Below are 7,425 nucleotides of genomic sequence, written 5' to 3' on the forward strand. Positions count from 1 at the left end.
TGTATACATCTAAATGAATGAAATCAAGAAAAATGTACTAATAATTTTAATTCATATGCACACTTTGCCAATATCTCAATGTATGTTTTGATTATTTTGAAATATTAACACACAATAATTAACTTTATCTTTTTTTTTTTATAGCTTTATTTGTTGTTTACTGTTCCTATTAGTCTAGTCATTCTGCAGACATTATATTTTAATAAGTGATCAACTTATGTGTTTTCCCTTAATTGTCATGGTTTAATTAAATAAACTACAATTTTATAAAATTGATTTTTAGGATTTGCTTAATTCTGTCAAATTATCCATTGTCATTTTAAAAAATTAAAAAATATAAATATTATAGGAAATAGTTTTTCAAAACTTAAAATAATAATGTTATTTTTGTTTTTTGAAGCAGGTTGAAAAAATATTTGTCCTAAAATTTAAGACAATAAAGTATTCAATGAAATATTATTTAAAAAGATACTCTATTTCTAATAAAATATTTAATTTCTCCTTAAAACTCTCCTGCCTGAAAACGTTCCGAACACCCTTCATCCTTAAATCACATTGACTTCTATAATACTTTCATATCTATGTTCTCCAACTACAACCAAAAACTCCTTTGAGAATGCATTTAAATGTGCCATTTTTTGTTGCCAGTCTTTTTAAATTTTTCTTTTTTATGATCATATCTATGTTCCTTAGTCTACTCGATGACTGCTTAGAAAAAAAATTGTTATAACATTTCAATTATTTTCTAACTGGCATGTTCGTACGTTTTTAATTTTAATTAATCCATTTTTTCTTCTTGTTATCTCTTGTCTCTAAAACCTCTCCTTTCTCTTTAGGTTTCTATATCTGTTTTCTGTTTGTTTTTTTTTTGCTAAATTTTCATTTAAATCTGATTTTCAACTTTAACTTCTATCCGTTCTTTACCTCTTTTCATTATTTATTATTACAACTTTATATTATTTTGAAATGTCGGCATAAAATAAATAAATATGGTTTTGTTAATTTATGTTGTTCTTTGCTGACCGCACCCTCCCCCCCCCCCCAACAAACTTCTCCAATCATTATATTATTTTGCATAACTTTTATATTTTTATATGTATGTATATTATTATAATTTTTTTTTTCACTTTTTCTAAAGTAAAGTCTGTGACCAAAAGATTGTCAGTCCTAATATTTCAAATGATATTCTTCACATATTTCCTTTAAAAAAAAAAAGACTTCAAATTCAATACTTCTGATACCTTGCAAAAACAAAAGCATGGAAAATAGTTAGAGCGCAAAACATTAATCACTAAGTATTAAGGAAGAATAAAATTTTGGTGCGATATAACAATAACATACTCGTTTTATATTGAATATTTTAATTCCCTTGACATTTCGTAAACAATTATATTGCTTGAGTTCATTCATTGAGTCAGCTTGACTGTGACATTTCTATGATTTCTCTGTTCTTTGTTTGTGTGTATTAGATATTTTCATTTCCAAAATTTCAAGAAGTATAGGGAGGTACATGAAGGAAATTTCAAATTTTCTCAAGAATCCTGGAGAGCATTGAAAGAAGAAAATATTTGGCAAACCGTCAGCATTAGCTTAGAGACATATAAGAGCAATTGTACATGTGGAATCGAATGTCTCAGTAAATGGCATATAAAGGTTGGGAGAAGAGGAACATACAAGGCTTCTCAGAAAAAAAAAAACTTCTTTAGAGACTAAGATAAATAAGCAACTCCCATTGAAAAAGAATCAAGGAGCACTAGAAAGATTTTCCTCTCTACCATAGTCAGCTGGAAAATTTTCTTTCTTGAGATGTGAAGAAATTCAATCTTGATGCCCTTGATATAAAATTCCCATCCATCTGGAATCCAGTCAGATGGCTGGTCTTATTACTATAATGATCCTAGGAAGAAAGAAAAAATATTCTCTAAGCAACAAACGATTAGGGAAAATGTTATGGTGTTGGTAGTATTGATTACAAGATAAAACAAACATTGCTTTTGTTTCTGGTTTTCTGAATTAAATAAATATCTGAAAGTCATCTGAGTTCAATTAAATGTACATTTAGAAACAATACCCAAAATGACTTCATGAGATTACTAGGCAATCCTCTTGTTCTTATAGGAAAATATTTCTCGATTGGAATGACTGTTTATCAATCATATTAATTTTTACTATTTAATTCAAAGTATTGTTGCTTTTACACTTATGAGGAATTCATAGTTACTGTGCTGAGAGTACTGCCTCTCACCTATTATATTCAATATGTTATTATACAGAACTAACTGGAAAGTAATAAGCCTTTGGGAAGTTGTCGTGAGCAAAGTCGTGAAAAATGGTAAGTATTTTGCACGTTTTATCTATTTAATTGATACACCTATATCTTGTTTATGTATGGCAATTTTTTTCTCTTCTTTCATTCTAATGAAAACTGTTATCTTTTCAGGTACCTATAGTACAAAATTAAGCATCTCATTTTGTTTTAGAAATTTCTATATCGATTGAATTGTAGATTGAATCTACAAATACCAAGAGTACAGTAGACAAAAATCACTTGTTGCTGAAAGTGATGATACGGCTGGTAATAATATTATGTTGGCGCAACCCATGAACATCAATGTCTGAAGACAGCCATGAGACACTGGACAATAACAGTGAGAAACCAAAGCACAAAGGTAAATACAATCATGACAACCTTAGCTGTAATCAGTCTAGTTCAAATTCTTATGTTGATTATCATTGTTCCAGATACCATTTCTTGTCGTATTTCTGTTACACATGAAAACCAGGTTCGTGATAGTGGCAACTCAGAGTCGGTTATTTTTTATGCCAATGCCGATCATTGTTATTCTCTAGAACTAGATGACAAAAAATCATCAAATTCAGAAGTAGAAAGTGACAACTTACCTGGAGAAGATTGACCAAATCCTATTGACCATATCAAGGTAAATGAAAATTTAGTAGAGTCAGGCACAAATGTGGAAAAAAAACATAAACTTAATATAATACAATGGAAGAAGAATACAGCTAAATTAGCCAGAAATTCGGGCTACTGATATGAGTACAAAAGACAAGCTGAAAGAATGGTGATAGACAACCTTTGTGAGAAGCATGACAAACATCTTAAACTTGACTCAATTATTAGAAATGGAATTCAAAATCATATGAATTCTATTCCTAAGATTGAAGGTCAACACTAGGGCTCAAATTTTGTGGATACATTTGAAGGGATAAAATCTTTGTAAGATTGCGTCATAATTATGTCCAATAATGCATAGAAAACCAACAACCATGGAGTAAGTATTCAATTTACTTGTACTTACAAGTAGAAAGGAGCAATTTTGATTTCACTTAGGTTATGATATCATAAAAAAACCTTGTGTTGTATTTTTATTTCCTATTTGTGATGTTAATGAGGCTCTTGTTATGCGAATTGAATAATTATACAATTTTTTTTTTTATGAAAAAAGTATTTTTGATCTCTTAAGAAGTTGGAAACAATTTGTATTTTTTTCTTCTATTCATTATTCCACTTTCATTGTGATAAGACAGCATTTACCTATCAAGTTTTTTACTACCACAAAGAAATGATATTTCCCTATTTCGTACCATAATAGACTTTTCTGTATTTTTGTATAATTTTTTGGTTAATAAAACACTTTTAAAACAGATTCCTTTACTTCTTCTATCTGACTTTTTCTGGAATATAATATCTTCTGTTAGGTGGAAAAATGACAACTCAAAGTCAAATTCAAATTTGATAAAAATTGGGATAGCAGTCCTTGGAATTTTTGAAAATCATAAACTGCTTGCATACATCCTGAATTAAAAAACTGCTCTCTTGAAAAATTGATGATTTTGAATTGTGACACTTTTCTATCAATGCAGCGATATTTATATCTCAAATCATATACAAATATATTCATATGCATTACAAATGCATTGTCATTGTTAATAACAGGAACAAACAATTTTATGTTTTAAACCTCTCCTTCAAGTGGTTCATGTTTCATTTTTAAGAACAGACTTATGTATATCATCTTAAATACAACAAGAAAAATGCTGCTGAGTATTAGGTGTTTCCTCTCCACCATCCTTCCATTCACCTTGTATAATTTTCCATTCTGTAAAATAAAATTCACATACCCCAAGTAACCCAGGTCAACAATTAAATTATATAAAATATGTTTGGGATAAAATTTATTTTTGAATCAGAGTGATAATAATAAAGTAACATGTTAAAAAAAAAATCATCAACTTCTTTTATAAGATAAAGAGGTTGTAAAATATTATGCTAAATAGAATTTATTTTTATTTATGAAAAGATTGAAATACTTTATGAAATCATATAACTTTTATACATATTTATTGGTTAACATTAAGTATAAATGAACATTTCCATGATCTTGTACTTGGCTTTTATAGGTTTTTTTAAAAAAACTAACAAGCAGACCTTACAGTTGTAATCAATGTTCATCTAGCTATCAGAACAAAAATTATCTCACCGCTCACTTGAGAAGAGAGTGTGGGAATGAGCCTGCTTTCTCTTGTCCCAAGTGTTCTTACAAAACAAAAAGGAGTTCTGATGTGAAACGACACTTATATACTCAGCACTAGTATTGTTTGTAAATAAATTATTTATATCAAGTTCTAAAACTTTTTTTTTTGTTCTTATCAAATAAAACATTATTGTTATTTATTATTACACTTCAATGTATAGATCATAATTTTGTATGGAATATATAGTGACCTTAATGTATTATTTCTCCATTCCTATTATAGTGTTCTTGTAATTATTTTAGTTACCCTTATATAAGTATCAATATAAAATAAATACAAAAATTATATTTTAAACTGAAGTTAACAGAAATGTTTCTATTAATACTAATAATGGTACTTATTACTACCACTAAGTTGTAACGTTATTCGTTTTAGTAATATTGTCTAACACCAAGCTGAATTTGTTTTTAATTTATTACTCCATGATTATCTTAATATCTCTGTTTTAATCTATTGTGTCGGTGCCATAAGTAATTCAAAGCTGCCTTATTGAAATCATTTTTTTAAAACAAATTTGACTCCTTTGGGTGAGCTTCACTGCCTTAATAGTAGATGCATACCACATTAAGTCAATCAGTTGATTCCAACAATTTAGCAATCATAATTCCAATTACCTTTTATAACATATTGTTTTTATACATATATTTTTAAAATAATTAATTTTATGAATAATTAAAACAAGAGAAATTTTTAAGAAATAGATTTACATCTTTGAGGTGATGGCTGAGCACGGTTGTTACGAAGGTCCCAGAGTACTTGATTCAGAACATTTGTGAATAAAGTTTGACCTGACTACCAATATTCTTTTCACAGATGTCCCAGGAAATAAATCTTTAAATTCCCAATCTGAGGCTGTGTAGATCTTTAGTGGAAGACTTGGGAAAAAAAAAAAATTACATCAACAATAATTTTATTAAATGACTATAGTCTTGACCTCATTTATTTATTCATACTTAATTTAAATTAACTGTTATTCTTAACTATTAGTAAGTAATTATTTTGATTTTCAAATTTCTTTATTTTGAATTTTTCGTAATTATTTTTTCATATTTGAAAATTGTCTTTGTTTATTTTTTAAAGCTGTTCATGCTGAAATTTTATCATTGTTCTAAGTTTTTATTTGATTATATTTAGTATATTTTTTAAAATCATTATAACCACCTAAAGTAACCTAAACAAATGATTTCATAGGTTGGATGAGAATCAGCCCAGAGGAAGAAGGCAGATTTAAATGTTTCTCCTGCTTGACTTCATACAGAAGTATAAAAAATTTAAACCACCACCAACGTCACGTTTGTGGTAAAGTACCAAGATTTAAGTGTCCCCATTGCCCACATCGGTCCCATCGCAGCAATGATTTGAAAATTCATGTTGTCAGAAAACACCGGGATTCGACAATAAATCAAATAATTTTAGTTTGAATGTCTAATCGTTCGTTGAAATGCTTTATAGACTAAATTTTAAGATCTTCCTTTAGAAATAGTTAAACATTGTAAGTGAAAATATTTACTCAATTTATTCCACTGCATAAAGAACTCTTATTTGTCAATAATGTTAAATTTGAATTAACAGGGTTTTTTTTTTTGTTTTTTTACACTTTTTATTTTTACTGTTCTTTTGAAAATATGTTTTGTTTGACTAGTTAGTAAAATAATATTGATTGTTGGGTTACACTGTTCAATCTGGTCTTTCCTTTCATGATTTTTTGAAGCCACTAATTCTTCATATGTTTGAACAATAGTTTTTTCATTATAAAATGCATCTTTTGTATATATTCTTGAATATCTTTATATTATTTGAGTATGGCCAGTGGCTAAAAAAGCTGAAAAAATGTTCCTAACTATATTTTTTAATTTTTCACTATATTCTTGTCATTAAATATTATTTTTAATACTTTCCATCAAATAAGAATAATACTGTTATTTTGGATAATTGTATACTTATTTATTATTCTACCTTATTTTCAATTATTAACTTGTGGAACAGGTGTTGTGATTACATGGATTATAATACCGATTATTGTTTTTTTTAATTCAAAACTGCTTTGATTCTGAAGAAAATAAAATTTAGTTTTGTTTCTCTTTTGTCTGCATTCTTCTTATAATCATTTTTAATGTTATTCCTGTGAACATTTCTTACTAATATAAGTATTCTCAATTCCAAGGTGTTAATGGTAAAAAATTTGTCATGATGTACTTCTGAGATAAAAAATTAATTTTAATTTAAAAATAAAATATTGCATTAGTTTTTGTTATTTTATTTTTAATTACTTTATTAATTAAAAAAAATTGACCTCAGCCCCTTAAAAATATGAGGTTTTACATTACAAGATTTGTAGAATCCACAAATTGAATAAAATAAAATTTGATTCATTATATGACCTATACTTTTTGAAAAATTAAAAAAAAAAATATAACTGCCAGAATATAAAAACAGAATAAAAAAACAATGTTTTTAATATTTGTTTCTTAAAAACAGTATATCTATAATTTTATAAAATTTGTTTGTATCATTTCTGGTAATAGTAATAGTAGAGAAAAAAAATGAATAAATAAAAAAATATTTTAAAATTACTTAGTCAATATGTTAAAGTTATCAGCATATTTTAACCTTCTTATTAGCTCTAAATCATTGATCAAGTTGCATTGTTTTCTTATAAAAATTAAAATTTATTTTAAAATTGATAATTTTAACATATTAAGTACAATATAATTTGAAAATGCTTTTTTATTTATTAATTGGTTAATCTATTTATTACCATAAATGATACAAACAAATTATATAAAATTGTAGATGTACTGTTAAAAAAAAAAAAAAGTGCATTATAATATGTTGAAGTGACATAAAGTTTCAATTCAATATCCAAGAAGA

At 26.8% G+C, this 7,425-nt stretch overlaps 1 long non-coding RNA gene across 3 annotated transcripts in view; it reads left to right on the forward strand.

The window, feature by feature from the left end:
• The first annotated feature begins 1,143 nt into the window (after positions 1-1,143).
• LOC106679564 (uncharacterized) overlaps positions 1,144-7,425 on the forward strand; it is a 13,356-nt gene continuing 7,074 nt past the window's right edge. For 2 of the 3 annotated variants that reach the window (XR_010843397.1, XR_001342997.2), the window contains exons 1-2: positions 1,144-2,669; positions 2,743-5,853. This is a non-coding gene — a long non-coding RNA (uncharacterized lncRNA). The remainder of the gene's footprint in view (positions 2,670-2,742; positions 5,854-7,425) is intronic. The other variant, XR_010843398.1, reaches the window with a different exon arrangement.

This window comes from Halyomorpha halys, unplaced genomic scaffold (genome assembly GCF_000696795.3).
Source record: "Halyomorpha halys isolate HHAL.00 unplaced genomic scaffold, Hhal_1.1 Scaffold208.1, whole genome shotgun sequence".
In the NCBI taxonomy this organism is placed as follows: Eukaryota; Metazoa; Arthropoda; class Insecta; order Hemiptera; family Pentatomidae; genus Halyomorpha; species Halyomorpha halys.